Source organism: Monodelphis domestica, chromosome 7 (assembly GCF_027887165.1).
Source record: "Monodelphis domestica isolate mMonDom1 chromosome 7, mMonDom1.pri, whole genome shotgun sequence".
Lineage (NCBI taxonomy): Eukaryota > Metazoa > Chordata > Mammalia > Didelphimorphia > Didelphidae > Monodelphis > Monodelphis domestica.
In genome coordinates this window covers 223,167,045-223,185,995 of record NC_077233.1, presented here as the reverse complement: position 1 = coordinate 223,185,995, position 18,951 = coordinate 223,167,045, and positions in this window count along the sequence as shown.

Genomic DNA, 18,951 nt, shown 5'->3' with positions numbered 1-18,951 from the left:
TGATCCTCCTTTCTGTCTCTTATCCAGTACTAAATTGTTTTGATGACCGCTGCTTTATCACGTAGTCTGAGATCTGGGACTGCAAGGCCCCCTTCCTTTGTATTTTTTTTTCATAATTTCCCTGGATATCCTTGATCCTTTGTTCTTCCAAATGAACTTTGTTATGGATTTTTCTAAATCAGTAAAAAAAATTTTTGGAAGTTCAATGGGTATGGCACTAAATAGATAAATAAGTTTGGGTAGGATGGTCATTTTTATTATACTGGCTCATCCTATCCATGCGTAGTTAATGTTTTTTCCAATTGTTCAAGTCTAGTTTTAGTTGTGTGGAGAGTGTTTTGTAGTTGTGTTCATATAGTTCCTGTGTTTGTCTCGGGAGATAGATTCCTAAGTATTTTATTTTGTCTAAGATGATTTTGAATGGGATTTCTCTTTCTAGTTCTTGCTGCTGAGCTGTGTTGGAAATATATAGAAATGCCGATGACTTATGTGGGTTTATTTTGTATCCTGAAACTTTGCTAAAGTTGTTGATTATTTCCACTAGCTTTTTGGTTGAATCAGATAGCACATTTCTTAACCTAAAATTACTCTTTCAAGGAATTTAAACTTTGCAATTTAAAATAATAATAATTTTTACACACACACACACCCCCAAGAGGGTGATTGAAAAACACAGGGATCACTTAGGGATGCATGGCTGAGTTGTGAGGTATATGAATCAATTGGTAAGAGAAATCAAAAACATAAAAAAATCCAAATAAAAAGATAATTTCTGGATGAAATATAGACTATCAAAGTCTTATGTGTAAAAATTCCAAGGAAAAATAAATCTATAACAGGTACTTAAATCAGGGCCCAATTAAAATGATTTAAGTATTAATGTATTTACCCAGTCAGTAGACAGGACTACAGAAACTTGCCAAATTTATGAAAGACAGAATATGAATTAGATTATAGGAGCTAGGTAGGAGCCAAATTTGAGATACTTGTCTGCAAACATTTTCATGGAAGAGTGTGGATACAAGGAAGGCCTATGTCTTAACATATGTCAGGTGTCTCAACCTCAAGTCTCACACTAGGCTCAAGTCCTTTGTATTTGCTTAGAATTTTCATCAACCCCATCAGGATTGGTTGGTCTCTGACCTTGTGCTCAATTGGCACTAGGCAGTTTAGCTTTGTGCTTCTTTGGCCCTGTGCAATGGTTCTTTTTGTATTCTCTTGTCCTGGAATCAGACAGAATCATTAAGCAAAGTCCCATAATTTTTTTAAACAATTAGTGGCATCATTTTTATAGTCTCAAGCTTTTGGGGCATGCATTGACATTATAGCAAATATATTTTAAACATATTACTGCTAAATCAAAAAGTTAAAGAAAATCTTAATACTGGTGACATGTGCTTCAAATATAAAAGGAGAGAAAAATAAAAGACTGAAATAGTATATTGCACATGCAAGAAAAATATAATAATAAGAGTTTTAAAATTCAAAAATATAGCTTATAATCACTGACACACTGTGTCAGCTAAGGAAATATAGAATACAAGGTTTCTCACCAAAAATGAAATCCATTTCCTCTTCATACCTGGCCATGATCCACTATGAGTACAAGCAAATTATTTTTACAAGGTAACAGTTTTTTTAAATAGAGAACAGTAGTACAGCATGTACTACTCCCCAAAATTCACAATAGCCCAGTTAAATACAATAGCAAACAAGCCCACTATCATATTTCACATAAGTTGCTGTATGGCATTTTTAAAAGCCTATGAACTGATGGATATTTGTCACAATTTTTACAAACATAGCAAATCTTTCAACCTTGGCAAATACATTTTTAAACAAAGTAAAACTTACTTGGGCCTAGAACATCATCAATAAATCTAGATATCATTAAAAAAATGTGGCAGAAGAGTCTAGGGAAAAAAAAAAAACCCAAACCTCTGTACAGTTGATGTTGGGTAAATTGAGTTGAAGAGTTATAAATGAGAGATACTCCTCTTTTGGGAGTCATCTAGGGGTACTCTGCCCTGGGATTAACTTCCCAGCTCCATTGTTATGAGACTGTGATATCCCATCTGTTCGCATTTTTATAAATGTGGGAGGTATGGATTAAATTTGTATTTCACTTCAGCTACTAAAATGGACCTTACCTCCTGTTAGGGGCAGGAAAAATGACCAGAGATTGTTAAAAAAATTCTAAAAATCATGTCTAAAGGACCCCTAAAATCAATCTGAGATATTTAGCTCATTAAATTTTCCAAAGGTTGTTGTACAATTGTAACCAGTTTTTTTTTATGAATTCTATCCATCCTTTAGGTGACAATTTACAAATACAAAAATAGAAAAGGCTATTTTTATATGGGCTTAATCAATAATATTTTTTCAGTATAGTTATAGGGGAAAAGCAACACAATATATCAGTAGTTAAAACCCAGTACATTAAAAGGATTCAGTGTAACAGAATAGTATTGAATGAATTAACATATGAACTTAAAACCAACAAAATTAAATCTTAGACAAAACAATCAGCAAAATGCAATAAAATACAGAGATTTTCATAAAACATTGGAGTCTGAAATGCCTTAAAAATAATCTCTAGTCTCTTTAAAGTTTGTTAATTTTTTTATCCATTTAGATGCCTATTGTCAGAAGGCAGAAGATTGGTAAGGGGTAGGCAATGGGGTTCAAGTGACTTGCCCACAGTCACACCGACAGGAAGTGTCTGAGGTCAGATTTTAACCCAGGACCTCCCGTCTCTAGGCCTGGCTCTCAATCAACTGAGCCACTGAGCTGTCCCCCCCACCCCCATAGTGAGGGTGGGTTTTAGGAATCTCAAATTGGGCCAAAGAGTTGCAGAGAGATGAAATTCTCTCCTGAATCTCAGGTGAGATAAATAAAAGAATCAGTGCAGTCATGAACAAAACATTATTTTAGATAGGAAATGCACTGCTCTGTCATAGGATATGCCATACTTGTAACTTCCTGTTTGGAGAAGTCTCTTCCTTCTCCTCATTGTTCCCCCCTGGGGTCCCTTGCCACATGGAAGTTAATTGTAGCCTAAGGAAAGATCACCCCTGTTTTTAGCAGCGGGTTTTTGATTCTGAAGACACAAGGGGCAGCTACCAGCAGCCTGAGTCCTGGAGCTGAACCTGGGGTGATCTGGCTGGGAGGCTGGCGATCAACAGGGGCTGGGCTGGAGTGGGTAGGGATTGGGAGAGCAATATGGGACAAGCAGGTCCAGAGTGGATGAATGGAGGCAGAAACAGGCAGCAAGAGCCGGGCTAGCAGGGCTGGGACCAGGTGAGCAATCTTGGTCAAGAAGGTCAGGAGGAGCTCAAGAAACAAGAATTTTGCTGAAAAGCCTTGGCAGGAGGAAAGTGGCTTTAAAAAAATTATCTAGGCTATCTTTTTTTAAAATAATATTTTATTTGATCATTTCCAAGCATTATTCATTAAAGAAAAAGATCATTTTCTTTTCCTCCCCCCACCCCCATAGCCGACGTTCGGATTCCACTGGGTGTCACATGTGTTCTTGTTTCGAATCTATTTCTGTGTTGTCAATATTTGCATTAGAGTTTTGTTTAGAGTCTCTCCTCTGTCATGTCCCCTCAACCACTGTAGTCAGGGCTTTTCCTCGGTGTTTCCACTCCCATAGTTTATCCTTTGCTTATTCATAGTGTTTTTTCTCCTAGATCCCTGCAGATTGTTCCGGATCATTACACCACCACCAATGGAGAAGTCCATTACATTCGATTATACCACAGTGTATTAGTCTCTGTGTACAATGTTTTCCTGGTTCTGCTCCTTTTGCTCTGCATCACTTCCTGGAGGTTGTTCCATTCTCCATGGAATTCCTCCACTTTATTATTCCTTTTAGCACAATAGTATTCCATCACCAACATATACCACAATTTGCTCAGCCATTCCCCAATTGATGGGCATCCCCTCGCTTTCCAGTTTTTGGCCACCACAAAGAGCGCAGCTATGGATATTTTTGTACAAGTCTTTTTGTCCATTGTCTCTTTGGGGTACAGACCCAACAGTGCTATAGCTGGATCAAAGGGTAGACATTCTTTTGTTGCCCTTTGGGCATAGTTCCAAATTGCCCTCCAGAATGGTTGGATCAATTCACAACGCCACCAGCAATGAATTAATGTCCCTACTTTTCCACATCCCCTCCAGCATTCATTACTTCCCTTTGCTATCATGCTAGCCAGTCTGCTTGGTGTGAGGTGATACCTCAGAGTTGTTTTGATTTGCATCTCTCTAGGCTATCTTTTAAAAAAAAATATTGAGAAGTTCTCATCCAAATCTTGTGGTTGCCAAAACTTTAAAAATTAAATTCAGTCTCCACTCCATCCTTGCAAATGGAAGAGTGTGAAGTAGGCGTTGCTGCCAGTTAAATACTCATTGTGATCTTGCCCAAGTGGAGACTCAGGTGAGATTATAGAGAATTCTGGGAAGTACCAAGGACTTCTGGGGATTTAAGTCTAGGGTTCAAATCTCTATTTTACAAGAGTAAAAAGATCCTTATGTGTCAAAATGTTTGTAGCAATTCTTTTTTATGGTGGCAAAAAATTAGAAATTGAGGGGATGGCCATTTGTTGGGAAATGGCTAAACAATTTATGGTGTATGGATATGATGGAATACTATTTTCAGAAAGGTTATTTTAAAAAGGATGGTTTCAGAAAAGGCTGGAAAGACCTGTATGAACTGATGCAAGGTGAAGTAAGCATAGCTAGAAGAACAATTTACTTGAAATATCAACAGGATTGTAAAGATAATGAACTTTTAAAGACTTAGTTACTTAGCACAATGATCAGCAAAAATTTCAAAGAGGTGAAACATGCTATCCACTTCCAGACAGAAAACTAATGGACTCAGAGTTTATTATTTTTTTTAAAAAAAACATTATTTTATTTGGTCACTTCCATACATTATTCATTGGAAACAGAGATCATTTTCGTTTCCATCCCCCCCTTTCTCCCGCCACCCCTCCTCTAGCCAAACCACGATTCCACTGGGTATCACATGTGTCCTTGCTCCGAACCCATTACCTTGTTGTTGGTATTTGCATTAGGATGCTCATTTAGCGTCTCTCCTCAGTCATATCCCCTCAACATCTGTAGTCAAACAGTTGCTTTTCCTTGGTATTTTTACTCCCACAGTTTGTCCTCTGCTTGAGGATAGTTTTTTTGTTTGTTTTTTGTTTTTTTTTTTCTCATAGATCCCTGCAGATTGTTCAGGGACATTGCATTGCCATTAATGGAGAAGTCCATTACATTAGATTGAACCACAGTGTATAAGTCTCTGTGTACAATGTTCTCCTGGTTCTGCTCCTTTCACTCTGCATCAATTCCTGGAGGTTGTTCCATTCTCCATGGAATTCCTCCACTTTATTATTCCTTTTAGCACAATAGTATTCCATCACCAACAGATACCACAATTTGTTCAGCCATTCCCCAATTGAGGGGCATTCCCTTATTTTCCAATTTTTGGCCACCACAAAGAGTGCAACTATGAATATTCTTGTACAAGTCTTTTTCCTTATTATCTCTTTGGGGTACAAACCCAGAAGTGCTATGGCTGGATCATAGGGCAGGCAGTCTTTTATCACCCTTTGGGCATAGTTCCAAATTATCCTCCAGAATGGTTGGATCAATTCACAACGCCACCAGCAATGAATTAGTGTTCCCACTTTGCCACATCCCCTCCAGCATCATTAATTTCCTTTGCTGTCATGTTAGCCAATCTACTAGGTGTGAGGTGATACTCAGAGTTGTTTTGATTTGCATCACTCTGATTATCAGAGATTTAGAACATTTTTTCATGTGCTTATTAATAGTTTTGATTTCTTTAACTGAAAACTGCCTATTCATGTCCCTTGCCCAATTTTCAATTGGAGAATGGCTTGATTTTTCGTACAACTGGTTTAAAACTGGTTTAACTCTTTATAATTTGAGTAATTAGACCTTTGTCAGAGGTTTTTGTTATGAAGATTGTTTCCCAATTTGTTGCTTCCCTTCTAATTTTGGTTATATTGCTTTTGTTTATAGAAAAGCTTTTTAATTTGATGTAGTCAAAATTATTTATTTTACATTTTGTGACCCTTTCTAAGTCTTGCTTGGTTTTAAAATCTTTCCCTTCCCAAAGGACTGACATGAATACTATTCTGTGTTCATCTAATTTACTTATAGTTTCCTTCTTTATGTTCAGGTCATTCACCCATTCTGAGTTTATCTTGGTGTAGGGTGTGAGGTGTTGATCCAAACCTAATCTCTCCCACACTGTCTTTCAATTTTCCCAGCAGTTTTTATCAAATAGTGACTTTTTGTCCCCAAAGCTGGGATCTTTGAGTTTGTCATATACTGTCTTGCTGAGGTTACTTACCCCAAGTCTATTCCACTGATCCTCATTTCTGTCTCTTAGCCAGTACCAAATTGTGTTGATGACCACTGCTTTATAATATAGTTTGAGATCTGGGACTGAAAGGCCACCTTCCTTTGCTTTTTTTTGTTGTTGTTTGTTTTTTTTTTTCATTATTTCCCTGGATATCCTTGATCCTTTGTTCTTCCAAATGAACTTTGTTATGGTTTTTTCTAATTCAGTAAAAAAGTTTTTTGGAAGTTCATTGGGTATGGCACTAAATAGATAGATAAGTTTGGGTAGGATGGTCATTTTTATTATGTTAGCTTGTCCCACCCATGAGCAATCAATGTTTCTCCAATTGTTTAGATCTAGTTTTAATTGTGTGGAGAGCGTTTTGTAGTTGTCTTCGTATAGTTCCTGTGTTTGTCTCGGCAGATAGATTCCTAAGTATTTTATATTGTCTAAGGTGATTTTGAATGGAATTTCTCTTTCTAATTCTTGCTGATGAACTGGGTTGGAGATATATAGAAATGCTGATGACTTATGCAGGTTTATTTTGTATCCTGCAACTTTGTTTATTATTTCGACTAGCTTTTTGGTTGATTCTCTAGGATTATTTAAGTAAATCATCATATCATCCGCAAAGAGTGACAGCTTCTTCTCCTCATTGCCAATTTTAATACCTTCAATTTCTTTTTCTTCTCTAATTGCTATTGCTAGTGTTTCTAGTACAATATTAAATAGTAAAGGTGATAATGGGCATCCTTGTTTCAATCCTGATCTTATTGGGAAGGCTTCTAGTTTATCCCCATTGCAGATGATGTTTGCTGATGGTTTTAGATATATACTGTTTATTATTTTTAGGAAAGGCCCTGCTATTCCTATACTTTCTAGTGTTTTCAATAGGAATGGGTGTTATATTTTATCAAAGGCTTTTTCTGTGTCTATTGAGATAATCATGTGATTTTTGTTGATTTGCTTGTTAATATGGTCAATTATGTGGATGGTTTTCCTAATATTGAACCATCCTTGCATTCCTGGTATGAACCCTACCTGATAATAGTGGATACCCTTGTGATGACTTGCTGGAGTCTTTTTGCTAGTATCCTATTTAAGATTTTTGCGTCTATATTCATTACAGAGATTGGCCTATAGTTTTCTTTCTCTGTTTTTAATCTGCGTGGCTTTGGGATCAGTAGCATGTTTGTGTTGTAAAAAGAATTTGGTAGAACCCCTTCTTGGCTTATTCTGTCAAATATTTTGTATAATATTGGGATTAGTTGTTCTTTGAATGTTTGATAGAATTCGTTTGTGAATCCATCTGATTTTTTCTTAGGGAGTTCTTTGATGGCTTGTTCAATTTCTTTTTCTGATATGGGGTGGTTTAGGTAATTTATTTCTTCCTCTTTTAGTCTAGGCAATATATATTTTTGTAAATATTCATCCATATCAACTAGATTGCCATATTTGTTGCCATATAATTGGGCATAGTAGTTTTTAATGACTGCCTTAATTTCCTCTCATTAGAGGTGGGGTGTCCCTTATAATCTTGGATATCAATTTGGTTTTTCTCTTTCCTTTTTTTAATTAGTCTGACTAGCACTTTGTCTATTTTATTTGTTTTTTTCAAAGTACCAGCTTCTATTCTTATTTATTAAATCAATAGTTCTTTGACTTTCAACTTTATTGATTTCTCCTTTGATTTTTAGGATCTCTAATTTAGTCTTCATCTGAGGATTTTTAATTTGTTCACTTTCTAGTTTTTTAATTTCCATGCCCCATCATTTACCTCTGCTCTTCTTAATTTGTTTATATATGAACTCAAGGATATAAATTTCCCCCTGAGTACTACTTTGGCTGCATCCCATAGGTTTTGAAAGGATGTCTCACCATTGTCATTTTCTTCAATGAAGTTATTAATTGTTTCTATGATTTGTTCTTTAACTAGCTGGTTTTGGAGAATCATATTGTTTAATTTCCAATTAATTTTTGATTTATCTCTTCATGTACCCTTACTAATTATTATTTTCATTGCATTGTGGTCTGAGAAGTTTGCATTTATTATTTCTGACCTTTTGCACTTGTTTGAAATGTTTTTGTGCCCTAATAGATGGTGTGCCCTAATATATGGTCAATTTTTGTGAATTGTGTGTCAAATTTGTGAATTTTGTGCTGCTGAAAAGAAGGTGTATTCCTTTTTGTCCCTATTTCTTTTTCTCCACATGCCTACTAACTCTAATTTTTCTAAGATTTCATTTGCTTTTTTCACCTCTTTCTAATTTATTTTTTGGTTTGATTTATCTAGTTCAGATAGAGGAAGGTTCAGATCTACCACTAGTATAATTTTTCTATCTATTTCATCCTTGAGCTCCTCTAGTTTCTCCTTTAGAAATTGGGATGCTCTTCCATTTGGTGCATACATATTGAGTACAGATATTTCCTCATTGTCTATACTGCCTTTTATCAGGATGTAGTTAACGTCCCTATCTCTTTTAACTAGATTTATTTTTACTTTGGTTTTGTCAGATATCATGATTGCAACTCCTGCCTTCTTTTTATCAGTTGATGCCCAATAGATTTGGCTCCATCCTCTTACTTTCACCCTGTGCGTATCTACCTTCCTCATGTGTGTTTCCTGCAGACAGCATATGGTAGGGTTTTGAATTCTAATTCACTCTGCTATTTGCTTGCTTTTTATGGGTGAGTTCATTCCATTTACATTCAGAGTTATGATTACTTGCTGTGTATATCCCAGCATTTTGATTTCTACTCCTGGTCCTGCCTTTTCTTCTTTCACTATTTCCTTCTACACCAGTGTTTGTTTATAATCAGTCCCCCTAGTTCCCACCCTTATTTTACTTCCCTTTCTATCTCCTCCCTTCTTATTCCCCCCCTTATTTTCCCCTGTAGTCTTTTTAAAATCCCCCCACCCTCTCCCTCCCTTGTACTGCTTCCCTCCCCACAAGTCCGTTTTTTACCCTTCTACTCGCCTATAGGGCGCAAATCTATTCTCTGCCCCAATGGTTTGGATTGTTCTTCCCTCTTTGTGTCAGTTTCAAAGCACGTAAGAGTTGAGTATTTCCTATCTCCAACCTCTTTACCCTTCCAGTGTATCGATGTTCTCCCCCCTCCCACCATGAGCTACTTTGTGACATATCAATTTACCCCCATTTGTTTCTTTTCCCATTTCTTTTAGTATTAGCCTCTTTTTTTTTTAGTTCTGGTTATATATATATATTTACATATATACACACAAATGTATATGTATATGCATACATATATCTATATATCTATTTATGTCTTGTCCTTTCATCCTATACAGTTTATCAGTGTTCCCTCTAAGTGCAATTCTTCTAGCTGCCCAGGTGATAGCAACAGTTTTTAAGAGACCTATTTTCTTATAGGGATACATATTTTAACTTATTGAGTCTCTTAAAATTTTTTTATTGTTATTGTTTTGTTTTGTTTTTCTTTTTCCCCTCTTTTTTAATTACCTTTTGATGATTCTCTTGAATTCTGTGCTTGACATCAAATTTTCTGTTCAGGTCTGGTCTTTTCTTTATGAATGCTTGGAATTCTTCTATTTTGTTAAATTACCATACTTTCCCCTGTAAGAATATAGTCAGTTTTGATGGGTATTTTATTCTTGGTTGTAGACCTAGTTCCCCTACTTTCCAGAATATTATATTCCATGCCTTTCAGTCCTTCAGTATGGATGCAGCCAGATCCTGAGTTATCTTCACTGTGCTTCCGTGGTATCTGAATGGCTTCTTCTTGGCAGCTTGTAATATTGTAGCATCCCAAGCATATTCACATCTATGAAATATAGATGACTGTATTATTACTGTGTCTCCAAGCATGAGGCTTTACCGATAAGGTTTGTGAAGGTAACCTTGACCTGATCACGCGACCTATTTCCTTCTGTTCTGATTTTCTTTGGAAGTCATCTTTCATCCTCTTTACCTCGTCTTTCATCTCTTTTTTCTCATCTTTCATCTTCTTCACCTCATCTTTCATTTCCTTCGCCTCATTTTCCAGCTGGTTGATTTTGACTTTCAAGACAATATTTTCTCATTTTAGTTCAAGTGCCTCTGTTTCCAGATGACTTATCTTAATTTTTAAGTTCTTTTCCCAATTGTCTTCAGCCTCTCTTAATTGTGTTTTGAGTTCTTCCACAGCCTGTATCCAATTCACTGGGATTTCTGATTTATCGTTTGCTGATCTCTCCCCCTCTGTTCCATTTGCTGAGTAGAAGCTGTCTATTGTAGTTTCTTTCTTCTTTTTCTGTTGTTAGCTCAAATTCACCCCTTCTTTATTCCCCGTATTTGTCTGTGCTCTTGCTCCTCTCATTTTTTTTTTTTTGGTTTGGGGGCTTCTGTCAGTCTCCCCTTTTGGAGCTTTAACAGAAGGTCTCTTGGTGTAGTCTCTGGTGGAGGTTTGTTGGGGTTTGAGCTTCCCTGTCCTTTGGAGGCTTTTGATTGGATTAAAGTCCAGCAGTGTATGAAGTTGGGTGTGGAGCCTGGGTTTCCCTGAGTTCTGGAGACTTTTGATGGGATTAAGTTCAGCTTAGTTGGTCTGGGTGTGCTCTGAGTCCAAAACTTACTGGAAGGCTGGAGCAAATATGGAGGATCTCCACAGCTCTGGCCAGACTGCCAGGTATATGCTCCTTCTCTAGCTCCTTCCCCACCATCTGTGTTGGATACTCTGAACTTATCACAGCCCTGGTTGCAATGTACACCCTCCAGACTAGCACCTTTGCCCACCCAGAAGTTCCAGCTGCCACTGAAGTCTGGGAGTCTCAGTGCTCTGGGTGGTAGGGGAGATGGGTCCTGGGACCTTCCTTCTGTCTTCCCCTTAAACCCGAGTGTTCTTGGATTCCGGCTTGGGGGGGGGGGGCATACCTTTTGAATTAAGTCCAGCAGGAGGGTTCCTTGGCTCTGTCTTATTGTTAAGTTTGTTTTTCAGTCCTCTGGGATCACTCAGTTTATGATCTGTTAGGAAGGGTATTCAGAGGTCTGAACTTCTTCTCCTTCTAAGCCGCCATCTTGATTCTGCTGGACTCAGAGTTTAGACTGAAACATATTTTCCTTTTTTTCTCTTTCCTCCTTCCTTCCTTCCTTCCTTCTCCTTCCTTCCTTCCTTCCTTCCTTCCTTCCTTCCTTTCTTTCTTCCTTCCTTCCTTCCTTCCTTCCTTCCTTCTTTCCTTCCTTCCTTCCTTCCTTCCTTTCTTCCTTTCTTCTTTCCTTCCTTCCTTCCTTTCTTTCATTCTTTCTCTCTCTTTCTTTCCTTCTTCCCTTTTGCTGTCTTTCTCTCCCTTTTTTGGCATGGCTAACAGAGGAACTTGTTTTACATGATTGTATATTTGTAATGGGCTCTATTTTTCTTGACTTCTTAATGGATAAGGGAAGAAGGAGGAAGAAAGAATTCAGAATTAAAATAGAATTAAATTGAATTTTTAAAAATTAATTCATTAAAAAGTCTGAATTTAACAAACACCAAATAAAATTAACATTTTCCATATGCATAGAACAGAAAAAGAGGATTCTTCAGGACATTATTAATTTCTCTTCTATAATTTAAAAATATTTTTATTTTTTTAAACATATAATAAATTTACCAAGTAACTTTCAAGGCTGTCCTTCCTTTCTGTGATTTCTTCCAGCCTTCATTCTATTCTCTCCTGTGCATTTAAAAAAGAAAAACTTTTTTTTTAACAAAGCTGTCTACACCTTTCCTCATTCACCTCCCCAACTTCTACTGAAAAAGAAAAAGAAAACCCTTGCAACAAATCACATGGTCCCTTTCCATTTCTGTAAGAACCGTGATAGAGTAATTTTAAAAATGTGATAGAAAGTGGGGAAAAAATTCATTCTTAGACATCTGCCAATATGAATTCAATCATTGTTATTTTTAGCGGACAGCATTTATCCAAATATCAAGTTGAAGCATTTGTAGAGAAAAAATATCCATGATATCCTAACTATAACCAAGACCAAGAGAAACAAAGAAGGTATAGCTGTATAGAAGAATTGTTCATAGGTTGCCTAAAGAGGGATAAATTAAGGCACTGATGGAGTTGGTGCCCCATAGAAATAAGAAACAAAATTTCCTAGGCCCATGTAGTCAGTCATCTCTCCTTGAAGGGAGCATAAGTAAAAAATACAAAGAAAATTGCAGCTCATGAGGCAACAACCATTGCAAAGAATAAAGGAAAGAAATTTTATGAAGAAGTCAATAAGATCCTCAAAATTAAATCAACATTTAACCTGATACTTATTTGCTTCAAAGAGAAGGTGAGCACAGGTAAGGCAAAGAAGAAATCTTATATCCATGTAACATCAATGTTTTCTTCCAGGAAAGGAATAAATGGAACTGGATATTATAACCTCCAAATAATATCACAAAATAGAATGAAATTGCAATATCTTATCCAAAAAAATATAACAAGCATTTATTTGGTTCCTGCTATGTTCAAGGTACTTATCAGGGTTGATGAATATGAAGACAAATGAAAAATAATGTCTTCGGAGGAATGCGTAGGCAATGACTACAACTTCTGTAACTCATCATTGCATTTTCAACTAAATGATGTTTGAATGAAGTCAGAGCAAAAGAGATTAAAAATATAGAAATTGGGGTAGGGGGGGAGCCATTTAAAAATGGAAAGAGATTGTGTCCTATTGAAGCAGCTCCACCATCGCCTATTTAAATAAACCGTAGACTCCATAAAAAGGGAATGGATGAAAGTAAAGGTATTGACCATATTACCATTTCTTAGAAAAGCTTAACTCATACAAAACAGTTGCCACAGCAAGGAGGCTGACAAGCCCAGAAACGATTTTAGTCAGAAGAAATTGATTTCCTTGCCAAGTGGATACACATAGCCACTAAGGACAACACTAGTCAAGAGATGAGTACCAATTCATCTGCAAAACATTAAGGAGGAGGATGACAGAAGGTTACAAGCAGGATTGCCACACACACACACACACACACAAAGAAACAAAAAGAAAGAAAAGGCTAGCTGCCATTACGAATTCTCTGAAGTTTCATTTTCTCCTCAAATGCAATTCACTCAGCCAGATCATTCCAAGAGCATTTGCTTTCCTGTCCTCTTTTAGACATGCAAAATTAAACAGACCTCCTGGTGTTTCTATAGCAATCTATTTTCATTAGTGAAGATGGTAGATTTGGTCTCTGCCACTTCTTCACAGTGAATATTGTTTTGTGAAGTGGTGATGGCACCAGCAAAGAAGTCTGGAAAAGCAGTTGGACCTGACAAAAGACTTTGATAAAGGCATGCTTATCAAATTTGCAAATGACTCAAAGCTGGAAAGAGCAGTTTACACACTGGATGATAATCAGAATCAAAAAAGAGCTTGATTGATTGCCTAAGACACTGAGCTGAGTTTTCTATGATGGAGTTTAATAGGGATGAACACAAACCCTTACTCCTTGGTTCAAGGAACTAACTTTGAAAGCATAATAAAGGAGAGAAATATAGCAAAACAATAAATCTGGAGGGTTTTAAGGTGTTGGTTCAGGGAGGGTCAATAACATCATAAAGTCTCAAGAAAATTAATTAGATTTTAGCTTATATCAAGAGGCATAGTTGCCAAAAATGCAGAAGAGACAGTGTCACTGAGCCGCTACCTGGTCGAATTGCATATGGTATATTTTGTTCAACTTAAGGAGGAAATTAGTAAAATGATGAGTATCCAGAGGAAGGCAAACAATCTTGTCAAGGGCCCTAAATGTGTGCTCTGTGAAAAAAAAAATTTGAAGGAATTAGAGATGTTTAGACTAGAAAAGATTTAAGGGAATGAAAGCTATTTTCATGTAAATGAAGGTTTGGCATATGAAAGAGAAAATTATGAAAGAGGGAATGGACTTGCTTTGATAAGCCCTAAAGTAAAGAACTGGGAGCAATGGAGAGAAGTAGCAAAGAAATAAATTGAGACTTAATATCAGAAAAATTTTCCTAACAATTAAAGCTGTCTATCCACAAATGGAATGCATTCCTTAAATAGAGGTCCTTAAAAAGAAACTGGATTATTACTTGGTGGGTATTAGGAAAGCTAGGTGGTACAGTGGATAGAGAGCCATGCTTGGAGTCAGGAAGATGAGTTCAAATCTGCCCTCAGACACTTACTAGTTGTGTGACCTTAGGCAAGTCACTTAACTTTTATTTGCTTCACTTTTCTCATCTGTTAAATGAGTTAGAGAAGAAAATGACAAACTACTCCAGTATCTGCCAAGAAAAGCCCAAATGGGGTCATGAAGTGTGGGATACAATTGAAAAACAACAACACATTGTTTTGCTTAATTATCTTTCAGGTATGATTTTGACTAAATAGCCCCTGTGATTATTTCTACCTCTAAAAATAGACACATGTAAGTATTATGGCATGCACCTGAATGGTTAGCCCATCAAATTACTGTTAGTTATTTCTTTCTATATCAATTAGATGACTATATGATGATATTAAAATTATTTTTTTTAATCACTTGATGTGGGGCAGCTAGGTGGCTCATTGGATAGAGAGCCAAGTGTGGAGTTGGGAGGTCCTGAGTTCAAATTTGGCCTCAGGCACTACCTAGCTCTGTGACCCTAGGCAAGTCACTTAACCCCCAATGCTGCCTTGGAATAAATACACAGAATTGATTCTAAAACAGAAGGTAAGGGGGGTGGGGTTGTTTTATTTTGTTTTGTCTTTAATGAAAGAAATACAATCCAACTATGAGAATTGCCCAAGGTCATACAGATGTTGTATATCAAAGATAGGACTTTAACCCATGTGCAAATCTTGTTGTTGACTCCCAGGTCAGCCCTAAAAATCTTTCTACACACCTTTAAGTAAATGGTGTCAAACTCAAATAGAAATGGTGCCACAGTTCCATGTGTAATGATCCCTGTGGGCTGACAGTTTTAAAATATAATATTATCTATGTTTTACTCTATTTTCATTCCATTTGTTAACTATTTCCCATTTGCATTTGGATCTAGTTTAGCTACACTTGGGAGTTTGGAGGGTGGGATGACATGTTTGTCACCTCTGCTTCAAGTGATAAATAAATGCAATTAATTATCAACACAAGTGTTATGTTGGGCATTTCATTTCCTCTCCCTGAGACTCAGTTTCCTTGTTTATAAATTATGGAGTTTGAATTAATTTCCATTTCTAACATCCTACAATCTAATTGTCCTTAATCACTAAAATTTCTCTCTAGGGAGTAGAGAGTAGACAAAATCAACCCATAAAGTACCATAAAAGTATTATCTGCATCATAGCTGTGTGACCTGAAAAAAAATCACTTCCTTTCTCTGCTGTGTAGTATCACCCATAGATAATAGGATTACAGATTTAGAGCTTCTGGGGACCTGAGAGGTCCTTAAATTCTACCATCTTATTTATAAATTTATAAAATTTATAAAATTTATAAAAAAATTTATAAATGAATTGAGGCCAAGAGGTAGTAAATGACTTATCCAAGTTCACATAAGTATATATATATATATATATATATATATATATATATATATATATATATATATATATATGAAGTCAAATTTGAACCCCAAATGTAGTGCCCTGTCCATTGTACCTCAAAGTCTTCTACAAGGAATTATATGATTCAAAAAGGGAGTGTGCTAGATCCAGCTCATACTTTTTAGAGAACAAATTGTTAAATTTTTAGTGCCTGTAGGAAAGTGGTAAATTCAACAAATCAGGTCTTTTTTTTTTTTTAAACCCTTACCTTCTGCCTTAGAATCATTACTAAATATCCATTCCAAGACAGAAAAGTGGTAAGGGCTAGGCAATGGGAGTTAAATGACTTACCCAGGGTCAAAGAGCTAGGAAATACTTGTGGTCAAATTTGAACCCAGGCCTTCCCATTTCTGGGCCTGGCTCTCTATCCACTGAACTCCTGAACTTTGAGCTCCTCTCAAATCAAGTCTTGATTCATTCTTTTGGTTGATTATTTAGATTTTTTAAAGTGAATTGGAAAATGGTTATAATGTGGATTACACTTAACAGTATTTTGTGAAGACTTTTTTTTTTTTTGAGAACTGGTTGTTAAGCATTTGCCAGCAAACCACTGGCCTCAAGGAATCCTGTATATATGGAATCTAGCTTTGGGGTTTTTTTTCCCCATATTTCCTGCCCCAGGATGACTTGTTACCTTGGCTAATTGTCCTGAATCTAAGGAGAAGCCAATAAGGGGCCAAGAGAATCTGATATACCCAAGTTAATTTCATGACTTGGATGAGGGGCATCTCAAATCTTAACCTTCCTCCATGAGGTCTTCCCAGTGATGTTAAGCAACCTTGATTTCTTTTTGCCAGGCCTTGTGGCACTTAGCATCAGGTCTGTCCTTTTACTACCACCAGTCATCATTTACTTTTGTGACTCCCACAGTACCTAGTACAATACTCTGTATGCAGAAGGAGCTTAATAAATGCATCAATAACATGAGAGAGGGGGTAGGACAATGGAAAGAAGTTTGGATCTTGAGTCAGAAATTGTTGTTGGTGTTGTTTTGGTTGTTTCAGGCTCATCTAACTCTTCATGACCTCATTTGGGGTTTTCTTGGCAGAGATACCAGAGGGTTTTGCCAATTACCTCTCCATCTCATTTTACAGATGAGGAAAGTGAGGCAAACAGGGTAAAGTGGCTTGCCCAAGGTGACACAGCTAGTAAGTGTCTGAGGCCAAAGTTTACCTGGGGGAGATGAGTATTCCTCATCCAAGGCCCACTGTGTCACCTAGGTTTGAGTCCCCCACTCAGATCCTTATTATTGGTATGACCTTGGGTCCTCTCTGAGACTCGATTTCTTCAGCTATAAAATCAAGTTTGGAACAGAATGACCCCTAAAGGAGGTCTCCTCCATTTCTAAATCAATGAACCTAAGATCTGGCATTTTAACCATATTATACACATGGTCTCTGTAGGAAGAAGTGGCCAGGGATTCCAATTCTCTCAGTAAATGTCTCTGTAAAAGATGTTACTTTAGAAGTTAGTGACTACTGAGCAGCAGAAAATGATTGGTTTTAGACATGTGTGACCCTGGGCAAGTCATTTTACCCTGTTTGTCTCAGTTTCCCCCTCTGTAAAATGAATAACAAATGACTCCAGTGCCTTTGCCAAGAAAACCCCAAATGAGACCACGAATATCTGGACAGAGTGAAAATGAACAAACAACAACAATCCTCTGGCCACTCGGTGAGAGGAGTTGGATGCTTAACTCAGAGTCCAGTCAGTTAACGTCATTGACTCCTACAAGGTTCATCCTAGGACAGAATGCCTTGCAGCATGCAACTTGCCTTCCCACCCTCATGAGCTGTATTCTATAGGACAAGTTTCTGCAAAGGACAGGCAAACAAAGCCAGGTGTCATCTTACTCTGGAGTCAGCTGTTTGTCATGGCTTCACCATGATTTCAGTAGACCAGCAGTGTTTTCTGTTTGTCAACAGGCCTTATGAATGGAGGCCAACAGGAGGGGGTTGCCTTCTGCCATTGTACTCCATGTCCCAGCCAAAGTCAAAGGAGAAGAGTGGCTTCACGTAGCTCCATGGAGAGCTGTTGACTTTGAAAATTGATGGAGTAAGGAGAGGGGTGGCGAGCCTAAACCGTAAAATTGCATTAGCTTTTCAAAAACCCACAATAGTTATTTCTCAAAGGCTAGGCTCTATGTACGAGTAGCTAATGGAGCCTAACATTGAAATATGTGTGTTCTACTTACTTGAAACAAGTTAGTCATTTGAAGCCCTCCTTCGAGGTCGAGTAGACACTGGACAGCCACTTGTTGGGTAGATTGCGGAGGGGGTTCTGGATTGGATTAGATGAATTCAGAGGCCTCTTCCGATGCTTTACTGAACTTGTTTCGATGGAATATTCATACCAGTGTGCAGTTCCAAGCATCACATTTTAAAAGGGATATTGGTTATACTTTAGCTTAGCAGAAGAAGGTAACCAAAATGGAGAGAATCCAAAAATAGGCCTTCAAGGACCTGAAAGAACTGGAAAAACTTAGCCTGGAATAGAAAGAATCAATGGGAAAAATGAATGAATGTATCTATTAAATGTCTGGAGAAATGGGGATAATAATAGTATTATGCTCACAGGGGTTATAGTGACAATTTATTTAAAGCACTTTGAATACTTAGAAATGCTTGATAACTGTGAATTCTTATTATTGATGCATTTATAAACACTGAAAGTCCTTATCCCAAGATTCGTTCTCATTGGCAAGTCTGTTTCACAGAACAAGATGATATCTTCCCACAGAGTTCAAATGATAGCCATCATTTAAGCGTGGGCTTAAGCCTTCTATCTGGTAGGTTTTCTCCAGTATCCATAATCAATAATTAGCTCCTCAATATCCTTTAATTAATTGATAACGATAAGCTTTGACAATGGATACTTACTGAGAAAATAGAACATGAAGAGAAGAATAGAAGAAGAAAGAAGAAAAGAAAAGAAGAAAAGAACCTGTTTTATGTTTCCATGAGACCAGAGGTACAATCTACCTATACAATGTTAATCTCTTAGAAGAGTGGGCTCAAACATAAAGTAGTT